General features: G+C 41.6%; 1 protein-coding gene across 5 annotated transcripts in view; it reads right to left on the bottom strand.

Annotated features, from left to right (window-relative positions):
* The window catches only part of ITGB4 (integrin subunit beta 4), a 91,206-nt gene extending 76,804 nt beyond the window's left edge, over positions 1-14,402 (bottom strand). For 2 of the 5 annotated variants that reach the window (XM_032211280.1, XM_032211282.1), the window contains exon 1: positions 13,667-13,896. The gene's annotated coding sequence lies outside the window, so the exon portion shown is untranslated. Of the gene's footprint in view, positions 1-13,666; positions 13,898-14,056; positions 14,232-14,318 lie in introns of those variants that run through there. The other 3 variants (XM_032211281.1, XM_032211284.1, XM_032211283.1) reach the window with 3 other exon arrangements.
* Between the last annotated feature and the right edge of the window lie 4,149 nt (positions 14,403-18,551).

The raw sequence follows: 18,551 nt of genomic DNA, 5'->3' as shown, positions 1-18,551 counted from the left end.
CTTAAAGCTGTCCAGTTACAAGACCTTGCACCCCTAACTCTTTAGGGGGAAAAAACCCCAGGGGTGTTCAAACTTGACAGTTTTTAAGACTTGTGGACTTCAACTCCCAGAATTCCTCCTCTCGCTCTTCATCTTGATGATGTGCGGACGGGCAGGGGGAGGGAGCTGGAACTGGTTCTAAACGACACTGTAGATTTGTGGAACCTCTGCTATAGAAGAGGTTAGAACTGGCAGGACCCCACCCCTGGACCACACAGAACTCCCAAAAGCACCTTATGAATTGACCCCATGCTTAAAAGATTTGGATAGATTGATTCGGCTTATATTTCAAGAAGAGCCTCTCCCACAAAATTCCAAAAGAGAGAACCTGTGAAAACAGAATCTGCCTTTATAATTTCTTCAAGAACGATTAAGAAGGTGGATTTAGCACCTAGATAATTTCTCAATTGTTAGATTGATCCAGCATTTACAATTGTCCATGACTGGGCAAAAAAATCGTAAGTCTCCCTGAACAAGGCTGTCTTTCATTTCTTCCCCACTTTCTATAAAAGTAAAAATAAGTGTTTGGGGAGGGTGGAGGATAAAACACGAACAAAAAAAAAAGAATCTGTTCATGAACCTAAAACCAAACAGAAGAACCAAACCACCTCTCTCCAACCAGCCTTTCCCAATAAATTCATTTTTATATTTATTGATTGGGATTCTTTAATTGAAGGATGCTCTCTGGAGTAAGAACTCACTTACAGCTGGACCAACTAGGGAGGTTCAGCAGGTTCTGAACAGTTCTGGAGAACCGGAGCGGACATTTTAAGTTCGGAGAACTGGTAAATACCACCTCTGATTGGCCCCGCCCCCATCTATTCTCTGCCTCCCGAATCCCAGCTCATCAGGAGGGAATGGGGATTTTGCAGTAACCTTCCCCTGCCACGCCCACAAAACAGGTAGTAAATTTTTTTGAATCCCACCACTGGTTCAGCCTGACTGATGGCACCTTCTTGGAATTATCTCCCATTGAGTCTGACAGGGAAGTTTTTAAATTTATCTCCTCTCCCTCCCCAATCCTGATCTGTAGCATTATATATCTCCATATTTTGCCTTCCGAAAGTCCACAGAATCATATATTGTAGATCTATGTCATATTTCCATTCTCTGTCTGCAATTGCATGGCACTTTCCCGATTTTAACCCAGAGAACAATGCCTGAGGGAGGATCAGTAGGCAGAAAACACCCCAAATGTAATATATCTGCACCCTCTGTGGATAAGATGATTCAAGAGGCCAGTATTCAGGTACAGCTTGAAAATGCAAAAGGCACACAATCTCCAGGCCTTTCCCTACTTACACCAGAGCATGGGATAGTTTTTTTTTCTTTTTCTTTAGTGATGGATGTCCCTTCATGAGACTGTCTTCATCTCTTCCCCAGCCCATACCTGCCACAACCACAAATGGTCCTTAGTTGTGCTAGAATGTCCACCTGGAAAATCAGTGGATAGGAGTTTTGGCAATGCAGAGCTTTCTTAGAATAGATTAAAAGACTGTCCAATCCTGACCTGGAGGGTGTAGGAGGGAAGAGGTTTAAGGTAAGCCATACCTTAAAATCTCTCAGGATGTGTCTAATAGGATAGAGCAGTGATGGCGAACCTTTTATCCACCAAGTGCCCAAACTGAAAAATATGCATGTGCGAACATGCACATGCACATGCATGAACATACACATGTGTGACTGTGCACATGCACATGCATGCATACCAAAGACCCAAAGACCAGCTGGCCGGTGGGAGGCGGGGCATCCCAACACCAGCAGAGCGGCAAAAAGTAAGATCTTTTTCTTTTGTGAGCTTTTGTTTCATCCTTTGCAAACACACACACACACACACACACCACAGAGATCTGACCTGGGGCGACGGAGTGCGGGCCAGCAGAGAGGGCTCTGCGTGCCACTTCTGGCACACATGCCATAGGTTCGCCATCATGGGGATAGGAGTTTATAGCTTTAGTTTGACAAGAATCTGTCCAGAATCTGGGTATGACTGGATTTCGCTGCATTGTCCTTGGGCTTCAGCCTGACATTAGCTCTCCTGATGTTAAGTTTTCCTCTTAAGCTGACAACATCCTGTAGCACCATCCAGGTGAATCAAACCTGGTACATTTTGCTATTGGCACCAAGATTCCGCCTTTACACACACATCCACCCTTGGATCCCTATGTGAAACAAGGCCATTGGATTTGGCAGCTGTCTTTCAAACCGAATGCTTTGGTGAACCCCTCACTTCCCCAGCCTGAAAATCACCTTGTCCAAGAGACTTCAGGAACTTCTATTTTGACAGACGGCTGAACCTCTAAGTCTGGTCATATACAGCTGAAATCAAAACAGCTCTATTCGCTGGCGGACCAGAACAAGCACTAAAAGGGCGTGATAGGAGTTGGCAAATGCTATGCCAGTATACTTTTCTGCTGCCTCAAGGTTGGGCGGGCATGACTTTACCTGAGCAGCACAGTATGCCCTTAGTTCCAGATATAACCTGCAGGCCTGTGTAGAGATTTGCGTCTCAGATCACTGCAAAGTCCACACCCTTCAACTCTGCTAATGATGCTGCTGACGGAGCAGCTACGTGGGTAATTTTTCAGGAATATGTTAGGTACAAAACACTAACAACTGCATGGCATGGCGCCAGTTTTTGGTCTGGTGCCTATTAGTCCAGAGACAGTAGTAAAGGAATGGATTTGTGTCAAATAGCCAACTCAAATGTGGTAATAGTAAATCAACCAGTACTGTAATGGAAAAAGCAATCAAATGCCATAAATTCACTAGAAGAGGAGAGCTATAATATATAAAATAGCCACTTGAGATAGTTCAAGAATGAAGTTACTCATCTAGTTGTAAAAGATAAAGGTAGTTAGAAAGTCAAATAATCTGTAAACCTCCAAAAGAAAAGAAGAAAATGAAGGAAGGAAGGAAGGAATAATTTGAGTCCAGTATCTGCCAACATTTTTGAACTTCTTGTTGGAAATTACTCAGCAGTAGCATTGCTACATATCAGGAATTAACTTTTGCTTTGCATTACAACAAAATAATGGTATCCTTACAAATGCTGCTAGAATCTTGATATTCATGTTTAATATTCCAAAAAGTTGGAAAACCTAAAAAAGTCTGAATTCCTTTATTTAATCTGAATGATTTGTAGATATAATCACACTCAATCTGAGCCTTGAATTGTCCTTTTCAGTCCTTCATATCCTATATCTCCAGAACAACATCAGGAAACTTTGGCACAAGTTCTGGCTTCATTTGATGCCTGTATAAAATCTAGTTCATTGTGAGTAGTCTATCTTCAAAATCAATGCATGTAGTGTATGGTAGTTGGTAGTGCTAGATTAAGGATAGGTGGCATCCAGAGGCCATATTGTCTGATGCAGGCATGAAATCCTCTTAACTTCACTACTGGTTTCGTAGCGGGAGCGCGTTCACCCCTGGGCATGGGCAGAACCTTCAGTGACAACGTATGGGTGGGTGGGCGGAGCCTCGCACTGTCTCCACTAGCAGTTCGCCCAAACTGGTACAAACCGGAAGAATAGCACCTCTGGTCTGATGCCTCCTCTCCTCTCCCATCTTCCCTCCTCTCCCCTCCCCTCCCCTCCCCTCCCTTCCCACCCCACCCCGCCCCATCCCACTCCACCCACCCCACTCCATCCCATCCCATCCTAACCTATTCCCTCTCTAAAATCTATCAAAACTGCTAAGCCTCAATGCAAAAATATGGTACTTAAAATCCTGTATTAATAATACTAAAGGTTGATTCATTAAAGATAGAATAAATGTAAATGAAATTTCTTGTGGGCTTTCTTTTCAGAAGAAGGGATGGCATTGGCATTCCTTAAGCTTTGGCACTCTACCCTACTCAGTCTTGGTCTAAAACCAGCCCTGATAGTAGGGAAATCACATCTTCATGGAGGCCTTCCAAATATGTGCAGTTATACAGCTGGGGCTAAACGGCATAAGTCCTACAATTTTTAACTCATTCATGTGATCCTAACCCATCAATGTGATATTTTTCTCTCAGTACACAATTATGTGTATTTCTATCTTGCAGTATGACACCTCGAGGGAAATGCCTTTAAAACCGTAAGTGCCCCCCTTACGAGCACCCCTTACTCTTTTGACTCCATCATCAGCAGATTTAGTTCTAGCTCCTCAGCTCAGCACAAATCACACACTTTCTGTTTGGCAAGTTGTGAGGCTGGCGCTCTGCAGTGCTTGGTAGTGGGCCATTTCCCCATTAGTAGGAGTTATCTGTGCCAATCCCTGCCTCTCAGCAGCTCCCTTTCTTTCTTGTACATCTGCCATTGCCCCACAATGTGTTTACACCACACTTCAGTTTAAAACAAAGAGGTAGTTTTGCAACTAGTGACATTTTTTCTCCCATAAAAAATACTGTAAAGGCATCAAAGGAAGAAAAGGAAGGATAGGACTAGTTAGAGGCTGAATTCTGCACTTGTTGCAAGACTGCTGGTCAGTAAGTTTTGACTTCACTTCTGGCACAGGGGAATGCTGTGCAAAGGGGGAAAAAGTTATGACTATCTTTTATTTCCTCTCTTCAAGGATGCTAGCAATTAGTCATATGTTCAGAGTGGAGGACCCTAATTTTCAATGTGTATTTAGATCTGGGCTAATGGCTTGAGCTGAAAAACTCCAGATGATGTTTAGATGGGAGCCAAGAGTTAGAGTTTTAGGGATCATCTTATTGGTTGCCCTGCATATTTTGCAGATTGACAGAGTAGTCCTAATCTATTTGTATGAACAACGATGCCCTCTCTCCACTGCTCTCCGCCCCCCCCGAACATGCATTCTTACAGGAGGGCATGCAGTAAACGTGGTTTTGTTTTTAAAAAAAAATAAGGAACCTAATAAAATGGTTTGTGTGATTTTCCTCATATCTGCAGTACTGAACCTGGTTGTTATAAAGGAAAAGAATAAAATAATTTATGATCTGCATAACACTTCCTTTTTCTATTGCAGCACTAATCATAGTTGCCACTCATGGTATAGTAAATAAATTGAACAAATAAATAAATAAATACGATCAAGGTATAAACTCGGTGGACAATTATACTCTGTTCTTTAGCAGATTCCACACCACGGCCACTGAATGTGAAAAAGAAAAATCAAAGCAATAGCTCAATAACCAGTACCCCAAAGACAAGGGGTCTACCCCAGGGGTGGGTTGCTACCAGCATTACTGCCAGTTTGGTGCAAAATTTTGTTGTTGCGCATGCGTATTTATACCAAAAAACGTCTGTGCATGCTCAGAACATTAGAAAAGGGAAGAAAATAAACATTTCTGCAGTGGAGATTGTTTTGCCCATGCACAGAACCAAAAATCAAGATGGAGCTGCTGACAATAGAATTGGTTTGGGTACATGGGTGGCCAAGTTACTACCTACTCGGCTCAACCAGTCTGAACTAGTAGGAACCCACCTCTGGTCCACCCCAAAGCATGCAATGCTACCTCCAAGCCAAATAAAGTAGTGAAGTAAGTCATCTACAATAAAATATTACACTAAATATTTCAGAAATCATTAATTGATGCTAAATAGGAGCAATTTTATAGATGTGCCTATTTAGTGAAATTTCTGTAGGTAAAGGGGATGGTGAACATTAGTTATGATCCATGGCCAGCTTTTTGATACATTTAAAACTGACAGAGCAATTTATTTTGTAAGCAGTTGTTACAATTTTGATATTGTTACAATATCATATTGTTTGATTCTAATTAAGTAACTGCGCCATCATTTGAAACTGAAAGTATTTTGTTACACACACACTATATGTAAAATAAAAAAGTATACACTGGTGTGCCCAATTGAACGCAAATGGCTATGGATACATTTCCCCCCTGTAATTAGGGAAACAGAACCAACATCTGGAAGACACTATAGTGGAGAACATCTTTGCATGCAGAACATCCCAAGTCAAGTGCTGGAAAGTATCTTCCAAACAACACAAATGATAGGTAGGCAACTTGTGGCCTTCTAATATTGTTGAACCACAACTTCCCATATTTGTCACTGTTAGATCGGGTAAGGGAGGCACACAAAGGCTTCAGTAACAACAGCTCTTTATTGCAAGTCAAGTAAACATCTGGCTGAGGAATGGTCAGGCAGCATCCCCTTTTAAAGGGATCTGACAGACCTCTTGACCAATGGGATTCAACCTCTGTTCCCACCGGAACAGAGGACCTTGGTGGAAACCTCTGTCAGTCTGTCAGTGGGGGTGGGAATATCTAACAGTCACCATTGGCCACTTTACCTAAGCCTGTTAGGGGATGACATTCATCAACCCTTGGAGAACTACAAGTTCCCAGGGTTTCCACCATGCACATGCTACAGGTTTCCACCATTACCACCTTTCCAGTTCCCAGAGCATTTTCATGTGGTTGTAAGCCGCCCTGAGTCCCCTCAGGGAAAAGGGCGGCATATAAATCCCAATAAATACCTAAATACCTAAACAGTAAACTACTAGTTTGGAGGCATTATCAGAGACTAGAATAGGGGTGTCAAACTCAAGGCCCACGGGCCAAATCAGGCCCATGGAAGACTTAAATCTGGCCTGTGGGACCGGCCTGGAAATAGCAAAGGACTGGCCCACGGTGCAGCACTTCTGCACCCTGTTTTCAGCCTGGACAGCCTCCTGAAGCACTCTGCCAGCTAAAATGGGGCACCCCATTTTGGATGTCAGGATGCTGCAGGAAGCGTCCATCCCATCTCTGTCCCTGCCAGCCCGCGGAGAACTGCAATGATGATCTGGCACTCAAAGAAATCCAGTTTGACACCCCTGGACTAGAATAATGCAAAATACAACTCAGCCTGAAAAAGATTGCCAGCCTATCAGTGGTGGTATTCAGCAGGTTCTGACCAATTCTGAAGAACTGGTAGTGGAAATTTGGAGTAGTTTGGAGAACCGGTAAAGACCACCTCTAACTGGTCCCACCCCCATCTGTTCTCTGCCTCTCGAGTCCCAGCTGATGGGGAGGAAATGGGGATTTTTCAGTATCCTTCCCTTGGAGTGGGGAGGGAATGGAGATTTTACAGTATCCTTCCCCTGCCACGCCCACCACACCCACCAAGCCATGCCATGTCCACCAAGCCACGCCCACAGAACCAGTAGTAAAAAAAATTGAATCCACCAATGCAGCCTATGCTTTAGATTGATTATCATCTAACCTAGGGTTGGATACCCATGTACCATATGCAGCCCTCTGCCATGATTTGATGATAAATTCACTATTTGTATTTGCATAATTTTTGTTTTTGTTTTTAGAAATGTTAAAAGGCTTACATCAAAACCTTGTAGATGTGTTAAGTCTAGAAAAGGGGTCTCAAAATTTGGCAATTTTAAGACTTGAGGACTTTGAACCCCAGAATTCCCCAGCTAGCAGAACAACCAAAAAATACCAAAAGAAAAGAAAAGGGGAAGAAAACATGTCAGGAATTATGTGCCTTCTCCAATTTCTCTTCCCTTATTGGCATGCCTGTGAGGGGGATCCTTTGTTAATTTCTCCATCTTGTATGTTTAAGCTTTTGTACTTTGACAGCCGTTCCAACTTGTGTGTTTCTGCAAAATGAACTCTTCAATGTGCTGTGCAAGAATCAGTCAGCACTGCAACAAGGGAGTGATACAACAGCTCTTTTGTTACGCCCAGATCCCAGAAGCTATGAAAGGATTCAGTGTCGGCTCACTTTCTTTCCCTCTCTGTCTGCCTTTGGGCATGTTCTTTCTCTTTCGTAGCTCTGCTAGGCTGTTGGACAGCAGTTCTGCATACATCCCTCCTGAAGTTTGTGTCCTTAAGGCCAAATTGCTACTAGCTTCATTGTTAAGCACTTATATAGAGCTTATGGAATATAAGCTCTCTCCATGGCCAGTACGGTTAATACCTAGATGATTTATTTCTTGTTTCAGGGATTGATAAAAAGAAAATGCCACCTTCTTCTCCTTCTGGTTATCAATTCCTGGCAATCTCAAAACTTAAAAAAACAAAAAGGCAAGCAGGCTGTGGAATTTAAGTCACTGAGAGAAGTTCAAACTTGGAGGCTCATGTCATATTTGGAGAGCTGGGATGGCATTTTCTGAGTTTTCCTGTTTCAGGAAGATCTTTTTTAATTGCGATAAGTTTGTTTTAGGGATTACACCTTCTTGCTGTTGGTTTCTTGCCTTCAAATCGTAGAAAACTTCAACAATGATTTTGGTGTGGGTGTGAAGAGTTCAGGGCAAAAAAACATTCAAAAGCTGCACCGTACGTACTCCTAGGATTGCAGGTTGCCTGCACCTGATTTACATAGACAATAAAACTATAGATCCAAAAACAAATGGTTTCCTTTCTCTGGGTTAGATAGATGGTGGAAGAGTAATGTAAGCTTTTATTCACATCTGTACCTATCACATTAATCACTTTTAGGATCTATTTATATAAAAATGGCTATGTGTATGTTCCAGCATAAGTCTGGAACACCTCAAGCAATTTCAACCAAACTTGATACACAGATGACGTACTCTCTGGAAACAAATACTGTGGGGGTAAGACACCCCTAACACCCCTCAGTGTATGTGTTCTGTTACGATACAGCATGTTGTGCCTTAAATGGCTTCTACTGAACTGCCATAAAATGGCTTCTATTGTACGGTGCAGTGGAGTTGCCATGGTAACAGCTTCACAGTACTCCATAAGTGGGCTCCCTCTGGTAAGGTGGAAAATCCAACATTAGAAATTACATTTGGTCCGGACATTTTCTCCTTATAAATAAATACCCGGACAACGCCGGGTTATCAGCTAGTAAGCAATAACATGCAAAGTGAAGCAAAGGAATGAGTAATAAAGCAAAATAAATGTAAAATTTGAAAGAAGAGGAAAGTTTAAAAAAATGCAGTAATTCAGTATACATCACTCCCATTCACTATCTCTCTCCATATCTTTCTCCTTAGAAAACCACACCTCCATCAATACTGGCAGGACAAATTACTATACATAAACAGGAAGCAAACCGCACAGTTACTAGCACTGATGCTATTACCTAGTTAGGTAAAGAAATGTCTGCAAGTGAACAACCAAGCTCAGAGAACACCAAGAATGCAAAAAATCACCTATTTCATGGCAGGTATCTGTTGAGTACTGTTGGGTTTCAGAATGTGTCAGCATGGTCACCAAACTCAACATCGCTCAGCAGATCCTCCTACTTTTTCCTACTTTTCTAACAATATTTAATCATTTTTAAATGTTTCCATCCATTTGAACTTTAATAAACATTCTACCATGCTACAAATGCATCTACTTACTCTAATTTTTGCCATCAATATATAGTTTGCAGTCATTCACTCAATTGTCTCTGTCAAAAACAACTACTTTGATCTTTACTACATAAATTTTCAGAACTATATTACAAAATTGAGCACATCCTTTCATTTAACATTTGCTCTAAATCTTTTGGGTTCTCAGCCAAGAAGGTGGCACTGCATACTAAAAATCTATACACTTTCATGTCCCCAGTTATCATACCTCTAATAACTCTACACCATACCTGTTGTGTCTACCCATAAACAAACAAGGGGATATCATGCATTTGTCTTATTCCAGTGTTAAACTATTTCCTAAGCATTTCCTTTATTTTCGTGCATGCTTCACTTCTATCATATGTCACTGTTAGGGACAAACAATGAAAGTAAGTTCATAAGAAGACAGGGAATTGTTCAACATTTATCCACCAAATAACTTGCCAAAGGTTGGGCTATTTTCAGGCATTGGGCAAGATACCTCCTGCCTGCCTATTTTGTTACTTTCTTAAAGCTTCTGCTTAAATCCAATCAACTTCACTATCCAGTAAGTAGAAAGACACAGAATCATAGCATGCTCCTCTACAAAAATTCTCTTTGAGAGGAGCAAAAAAAATAAAGGAACAGGAAGATGGTGCCACACCTATGGCATTTAAAGCAGGGGTGAAATTCAGTAGGTTCTGACAGATTCTGGAGAATCAGTAGCGGAAATTTTGAATAGTTTGGAGAACCGGCAAATACCATCTCTGGCTGACCCCAGAGTGGGGTGAGAGGGAATGGAAAATTTGCCTGCCATGCCTACCAAGCCATGCCCACAGAATCGGTAGTAAAAAAAAATGAATTTCATCACTGATTTGAAGCCATTTCAACTCTTGCATCAAAAGCTTTGCCAGATGGAAAACGTAAGGGAAAAGACCAGCTTTTGAAAGAGAGGGCAATAGGACAGTCACCTCAAAGGAGGGAGTACTGTAAAGCAGAGGGAGGGAGCAAGAAAAAAAGAAAGAAAGAAAGAAAGAAAGAAAGAAAGAAAGAAAGAAAGAGAGAAGGACAAAAAGTTATAATGACCTATAGAAGATTTTGCAGCTAAAAAGAGAAAATTGAAAAAGAAGAGATAATCCACTTGAAAGGTACAAACAGAGGTTTCCGGTGTACATAGAGACAACATTACAAAAAAATATTGCAGAAAAAAACAGAAAAACAGAAACAGGGACAGAGACAAAGAGATCCAAAAGCCCAGGATGCAACCTAGCATTGTACCATCTTAAAAAAATAAAACCTTGGAAACACAAAAGGAATTGTGAGTTTCTATAAGTGTGCATATGCCTATGCTATGATTTCAGAATACTGTGGAGTGAGTCTGCATGAAACCATTGGCAGCACAGGTCATAAGTAAGCTACACTTCAGTTGTTTGTTTGGCAAAAGAATAGAAATGTGTATGCTGCCCAGATGGCTGCCCAGACGGCCTTATAAAATCAATCAATCCCCAAGGAAATTATTTCCAGAAAAAGACACTGTGCAAGAATCTGTATAAATGTTATTCTACAATTACAATGGCCTTACTGCATCAGATGATGACCCTGGACAGCATGTAACTGAAGCATACAAGGTAGTGGATTATGAAACATACAATTCTCTACTAGCAACCATGAGAAGACCAAAACAGAATGTTTTAATACTGAAAGCAACATCAATACATCAAATTATATTTATAAAAATAGAAACATTGCCAACTCTTAAAACTAATAGAAAACCAACAATGGTTATAAACAATACATATATAAATGATAAATACATAGGAAAGATGGGTGATCTGATAGGTGATCTAAAAGACAGATAACCTTTAATAGTCTGGGTGAATAGGCCTGTCCTCAGTTTGTCAACCTGAAGCTAGCATGGGGCTGCCACTGGAAAGGCCCTCTTCCCGGTCACTGCACTGAAAAAGAAATCTAGCAGAAGTCAGAAGCTTTTATAGTATGAATTGGTCAATATTAGGGAAGAGAGACTTATACATGTACTTGTGATAAATTACCTTCCCCCATTCCTTTATGCAAACCATATGCCCCCAAACAATTTTTAGATCCCAAATGTATTATTTTGAGCTATTCCAGATCTCCCATCATCAAATTCCCACTGCCACTCTTTCAGAATATTACTTCACTTAGATAACCACTTTTGATCAATTTCAAATTCCGTTGAGTTTGAGGCATGAGTGGGCACTCTAGTACCATACATGGCCAAAATAAGTGGAAGAATATTGATAGACAACAACAACCAAGTTCAGAGAGCACCAAGGATCCCACACAGAAGAGTATTTTGAAAACAAACATAAATTAGTCTATACAAGGTGAAACACTGATAGAGGTATCTCTATTGTCTACAAAGCAATAAAAAGCACAGTTCCCCCAAACAGTCTTTCCATTGGACTATTCTCATTTTCCTTCCTTCCAGCTAATGAATAGGCTTCCATGACCAGCATTCTCATCATTAATAAAGCCAAAAATTACATATTTTCTAAAACAATTTTTTGCAGATTTTGTTTTGACTTCATTTCAGCTTGATTTAGTATTTAATGGACAGAGGGAACTCCTAAGACTCAAGCTTGCATACAAGACAGGTATCAATTAGAGACACAAGGCAACTCTTGTTTCCTTTGTTGCATTCCTCTGTTGTCACAGATGACACTTCACAGATAATATTTTAAATCTGGCTGTTGTAAAAAGGAAAGATGCTATGCCCTAACTATGCACGGTAAAAACCAAATTGCTCTTTTCTTTATCAGAAACATCATATTGATTTGTCTTGTATTGCTAAACTGTAATGAAGTCAGTAATCTAGTTGAGTTTTGTCTTTCTGTGGCTGGGATACTCCCTCCTTCCCAAATTACTCAAATTTATGACATTTTGACGATTTTTATATAGCAAGGAACACTTCTTGGAGATTTGAAATGTGACCTATTACTGTGGCTATTGTTTTTCCAACAATTTATAGAGATATAATCAATTGCATTGAAGACAACACATTGATACTTTTTTCATTACAGAAAAATCGACATCAAATACTGCAAACAAGAACAAATATTTAGAGCTAGCTGAATCCTTCCTCAGCTAAAATCCAAAATGTCTCTCTAACTTGAAAGTGAGTTTAGTGGTAAAGAGAAATATACTATGCACATGTTCTTCACTTTTTAATTCTCAGGGGCCCATATCATACTTGAGCTCTAGAACTGACTATAAAGGTTTTGAAGCTGACCTTTAGTGGCTTCCTTGTATGAAGATTAACACCATATCTGTCCACCATCCTATAACCTCACTTTTACCTGTCCTTCTTCCAGATCTGCTGCTTTACCTATTTTAAACTACTTCTCCCATTCAAACAATCCATCCAATTTATCTTAAATCTCATGGACCTTGTTAATCTACCTAGTTTCCTCATTCTTGTGCCTTTCCTAAACACATTAACATCTGAAATCAGGACAAGTACATTATTTTCAATTATACAGATTATGTGATTCTCAGTCAAACAACAATCAAGTCAGAACGAGGCTTAAGAGAAATAAAAATGCTACGTGAATCCATGCTTAGAGCCCTAAACTTTGATAACACATTAAAAATACCTAATCTCTGTCTTCTAACTGCTAGGAGAGTTACTATACTCCTCCCTCTCCCCCCCCCATTCTTCTCCACTTTTAACAAATTTACAAATGGCGCAACAGGTTGAAACTAATTAGTTATGGAAAACTCTTCTTCACTATACTGCCATGCCAAGATTGAGTTTACTGCCCAATGTCTGCCTGTTATGAAGTTGTTAACAACAACTCAGGGATATTGTGGGAGGGAAATGTCAATGTTCTCACTCAGGAAAAGTTCACCTTCCTCTGTTTGAGAAGAACACATTATTGTTGATAGCCGTCTTCCCTGTAATTTCCTAATGTACCCTGCGAATGGCTGCAGAGAGAAAGAGAAACTGCATGGGTATGTGGGTGCAAAGGAATTATATGAATAGCCTGGTTAATTCAGATAAAAAGGAGTCTCCAGCAAGAGAGCAACGGGGGAGGAGGGGGCTGTTCTGTTCTGCTGCATCAAACTGGCTGATCAAGAACTTGTGCCAAGTTCCAACAGTGCAAAGAAGAGGAAATACAACTTACGGTCTAACTTTAAAGCAGAAAAGAACACAGGGCTCCCTCAGCCGTTTTGCCTGCTTGCTTACCTGTGCAAGGAGCCCTGTGCTTCTTTTCACTTTTCTCTCTGATTAATATTAGTTGTCTCTTTGAACAAGTAGCATTAATAAACAAATAATCAAAAAATAAATGCAGGGACTGAGAACAAAAGATTTTGTGCCACAAACCTCATTCAGGCTGACTCCATTTCAAAGTCCAGATCCTGTGCAACAATCCAAACAACAGCCATCCACACATCAAGCCGAGAACTTCCTCCAGTGGCAAGGGATGTGTGTGTGTGTGTGTGTGTGTGTGTGTGTGAATTCTGTGTACATGTGTGTGTGTGTTGGGGGAAGAGACACAGAGCAAGAGAGACTTGTTTCACTGCTGCATTGTCATTTCCAAATGTAAGGTTGGCTTATCCTGACTCCCACTTGCTCTTCCTCTCCTCCCCCTTTTCCCTATTCCAGTTTTATTTCAGATACAAAGTTGAAATAGGAAGAAAGGAAGGAAGGGAGGGAGGGAGGGAAGGAGGGAGGGAGGGAGGAAAGAAAGAAGAGCTCATCAATTTGACCCACCTCTTCAGGTCTCCTGGTTGCTTCTGATCCAGGGTTGTCTCACTCCTTTTCACTCTCTGCACCTTTTTGTTGCTGTTGTTGCTGGTTTTTTATGTTTTTTTAAAGAACTCCCTCTTGCTTGGTTTTTTTTTCTCTCCAGGGTAAATGAAGGAGTTCCGAGTAGCGGCACCTATAGCTGTTAGGCAAGTAAAGTAGGAAAGAAGCAGTTTTCTCTTTATCTCAGGTGTGATTAGGCGTGTTGTATGTATGCAGGGGAGGTTACCTGTGACTCAGGTCTGTCTGGCATTCCTGCTCATTATGCACACCTGCATGGGCAAGAACTGCCCGGGTAGCCAAATCTCTTCTTCATTTCTTCCCAGTAGGTTTTTTTTAAGGTTTCCACCCACAGGAAAAGGGTGGATGCTAAGTACTGAGACATAGCCCAACCCAACTCTACTTGTGCAACAGAAAGGTTTGCTCGACAGCAAGGATATGAAAACAAATCTCTTTGCTTTTAAGGTGCCCCAGGACAAATTCTTCTAGTTCCTTAATATTTCATCGGCATTCTATTGCTGAAAGAAAGATCACAGGGTGGCTTTCGAAGTTCATTTTCCAATTCATTTTTCCCCTCTCTCTGTCTGGATCTTTCCCTCCAAGCTCCCAGTGCTACGGAAGCAAGATGGGTTTTTTCCCCCTCTGCTATTTGTGTCCAAGAAAAGATCACCAAAGCTGCAGCAGATTCAACAATCTTCCATGTTCTGCTTCCTCCACAGCCAGAGAAAAGCTTGACAGCTCGGGAATCCTCTTTTTTGTACATCTTCCAGTGGGCGAAATGACAGCAGATACATGCAGTCTCTTGATTCAGTCTACAGTATTCTTGGACCAAAACCGTGATCCATCCAGTTTCCCAGAGTCTGCAGATTTCATGTAACCAACTTGCTGATCATTAAAGGACAGTACTGTTTTAGGCAATTGATGGCTGGCTCTCTTGGATATAGTTCTCACCTTGTACAACTGAGTTCTAGAATTTAAGATGACAGATTCCTTTCCCTAATCTCCTCCAAAGACACCTCTGTTCAAAGTTGGGAATCCCAAGTCTCTCTGTGTGATTGAATGTAGGACAAGTGCCCCCCCTTCTTCTACCACACCCTCTAAAATCACAAGATCGCAAGCAGTTGACAAAAACAAAACAAACAAGAAAGATAGCAAAGGGTTTCTTTCTACCCTGCCATTTCATTAGTGGAGGGGTTTTTCTTTGTGTGGCAATGTTGTGCCATCAGTTCCTACTCATTAATAGATTTCCACCAAACTCACAAATCTGAAATGACTATGCTGTGGATAAGCCTCTGCACATCCACAATCTTACATCAAAGTTAGTCACCATTGCTCACAATCCCTACCTTAATGGGACAGCCATTAAAGTTCAAAGTAACATTAATTATATGTCGTTATTCCCCCAATGACTTGTACCTAAAGGAACCATAGAGACTGAAATCTTGAGTTAAAAAAAAGAGTGCTGGAAGGGAAAAGAAAAAAACTGGATCCTTTGGCTAATTTTCATTTCGAAATCCTATTTCCAACTGTGTTGAACTCAAACAGGGAAAAGAAATTGGTAACCCTCGGGTTGCAGGGCAACCACCTTTCCGTGGATGTCAATCTATTCAAAAGTCTCTACTGAGTCAAAAATTAAGAAAATGAAGATCCTGGCACTGAATCATACATTTAATCAATTTAAACACCTGACTAAAAAACTGAATAAACAGATCTATTTCATTTTGGTCACTTAGCTGGCAGATTTTGCATTAGAAAGAAGAATCATATTTAACATTATTATTAAGCTGGTATGTAATATTTTTTCAAGATTTTATCTACGATGTTTTAATCCAGGAAACTCATCTCAGGTTTGTTTCCTCCCCCTTCTCCCCTTTCTGAAGCGCAATCTTCCTTCCTTCCTTCCTTCCTTCCTTCCTTCCTTCCTTCCTTCCTTCCTTCCTTCCTTCCTTCCTTCCTTCCTTCTGTAGGAAGTAAGCACCCATCCCTCTCCTAAAAAATTGAGATATTTTAGGAAATATTAAAAGGGCAGAATATGTCTCCTAAAAGGAGAGCAGAAACTCAGCTCCTCCCCCTCTTTGTCAATGGACCATTAAGAGCTGAGCCAGTCTATTCTGTATAACAAAGACCTTCCTCCTTCAGGCAGAGCCATAGTAGGAATTGTCCAAAGCCTTCTATCCATCTCACCATGTGGCATCCAGCAAGGTTCAACCAAGCCTGGGACTACCTACAGCCTAAGACAGCCTATAGAGCACTGGTGGGTTGCCAATTTTTTTACCACCAGTTTGGGTGCACTCCTGTGTGTGCTCACTGCGCTCCCGCCGCTTCTGCACATGCATAGAAACATCCAGGTGGGTGGGCGGAGCCTCCTTCCACCGCTACTACTGGTTTGCCCGGTCCGGGTCAAACTGGCAGCAACCCATTTCTGCTACAGAGTTGCCCCTGCATGGCCCATGGGAGTCTGACAACAAATCAAAATACAAGCTCAAATTCAAAAGCCCAGAGAGGGCACTCTCAGCATCTCTTTTCTTTTTCCTCCAGGACTTCACACCATATGGTCCTGTCCATTAAAAACAATCTTTCCAAGCAGTCTCCATGTTTTCATTGTCTTTCTCCCCACTTGGGACTGAACCCAGAAGGGCATTTCTTCCTACCCTTCCTTCCTCCCTCCCTCCCTCTCTCCTTCCTTTCCTTCCTTGCCTGCCTACCTGCCTGCCTCTAGCAGAAATATCTTGCTTGCTTGTATACTTGCTGTCTTTCCTGATCTTGCCCTGGTAGAAGACAACCCCAGAGCCACATTTGAGACCATCTTTCCTGGTCAAATAATCCTCTCTGCTGCTGATTCAGACAGTCAGAGAGCCTTTAGCCTTGCCTCCAAATCAGTGCCCACCACAGAGTATGAGAAGGGGCAGAAGTTAACGAAGGCTAGCACTGCTGGGCGGGTGGAGAAATTGGGGCACCAGATTCATGGCTTGGCTAATAAGTCCAAACTGCTTCAGGAAGTCTGCTTGGCTTAGTTGTGGAAAGTGGTGAGGTTGCTCTGAATGTTTCTGGTGACCAAGTTTGCATGTTGGTGCAGCACTCAGGGCTTTGATCTTGTTAGGTGGTGTCTGCTGCAGGCTGCAGAAAAGGATTCAGAGGACCGCATGCAGCCCATGGCTGCAGATTGGAGAAGCAGCCTGGTTTTAAATTGCCTCCTCCACGCAATTTCATGCTATGATTTTAAGATCAGGGCTCCTTAATGTCAATTGGCTCCAAGTTAGGGAGTCAAATAGATTGATGGCCATTTCTCCATGGAAAAAGAAAGGAGGGAGAAAAAGGACTTTCTCTTTCAGAGCTTGTGAATCAGAAAGGATCTTGTTGCACTGGATAGTTTCAGCTCTTGATTAAGGCACTCGGTTACATACAAAGCCAGGAAACCCATTCTTGCATCAATTTCAGGCATTATTTTCATTAGCCGGCTTAACAAAATAATAGTTTGCAAGCTGTGGAAGTAGAATTATATTTGTACAATACAAGTAGTCCTCGACTAGCGGCCACAATTGAACCCAAAATTTAAATTGTTAAGTGAAACATTTATTAAGCAAATTCTGCTCCATTTCTAGCCAATGGTTAATGGGAATCACTGCAGTTATGAAGTTAGTAACACAGGGGTTAAGTGACTCTGGCTTCCCCATTGACTTTGCTTGTCAGAAGGTCTCAAAAAATGATCGCATGACCCAGGGAGACTGCAGCCGTCATAAATATGAACCAGTTGCCAAGCATCTGGATTTTGATTATGTGATCGTGGAAGAGCCGAGGTGGCGCAGTGGTTAAATGCAGCACTGCAGGCTACTGCTAGATCAGCAGTTCAGCGGTTCAAATCTCACCGGCTCAGGGTTGACTCAGCCTTCCATCCTTCCGAGGTGGGTAAAATGAGGACCCAGATTGTTGGGGGCAATATGCTGACTCTCTGTAAACCACTTAGAGAGGGCTGAAAGCCCTATGAAGCGGTATATAAGTCTACTGCTATTGCTATTGCTATTGCTGCAGTGGTCATAAGTGCAAAAAACTGCCACGTCATTTTTTTTCAGTACCGTTGTTACTTTGAACAGTCACTAAATGAACTGCTATAAGTCAAAGTTTACCTGTATTGTCTGAAGCTTAATCAATCCGAAGTCAGGGACCAATCCCACAGAATGAAAGAGAAATGGAACGTTAAAAAATATATATCAAAACTGGGCGGACTTTTGGATTTGAAGGAGACTTACATAGCACCTGTTGGCAACTCATTAGAGCAAGGGTCCCCAACCACGGCCCACTTCCAGACTGCAGCCTGTTCAAAACTGGGCCTCAGGAGAAATGGGCAAGTGCGCATGTATGAAGCTCCATTTGTGTGAGAGGAGGACGCTTGTGCTCACACGATAAAATCCATTCCCGTGAGTGGAGGTGACATGTGCTTTCGTGTGAAGGTCCATTTGTGCAA

The sequence above is a fragment of the Thamnophis elegans genome, chromosome 2, assembly GCF_009769535.1.
Source record: "Thamnophis elegans isolate rThaEle1 chromosome 2, rThaEle1.pri, whole genome shotgun sequence".
Lineage (NCBI taxonomy): Eukaryota > Metazoa > Chordata > Lepidosauria > Squamata > Colubridae > Thamnophis > Thamnophis elegans.
The sequence above is the reverse complement of the archived record's forward strand: the minus strand, read 5'-3'. Positions and strand labels throughout refer to the sequence as shown.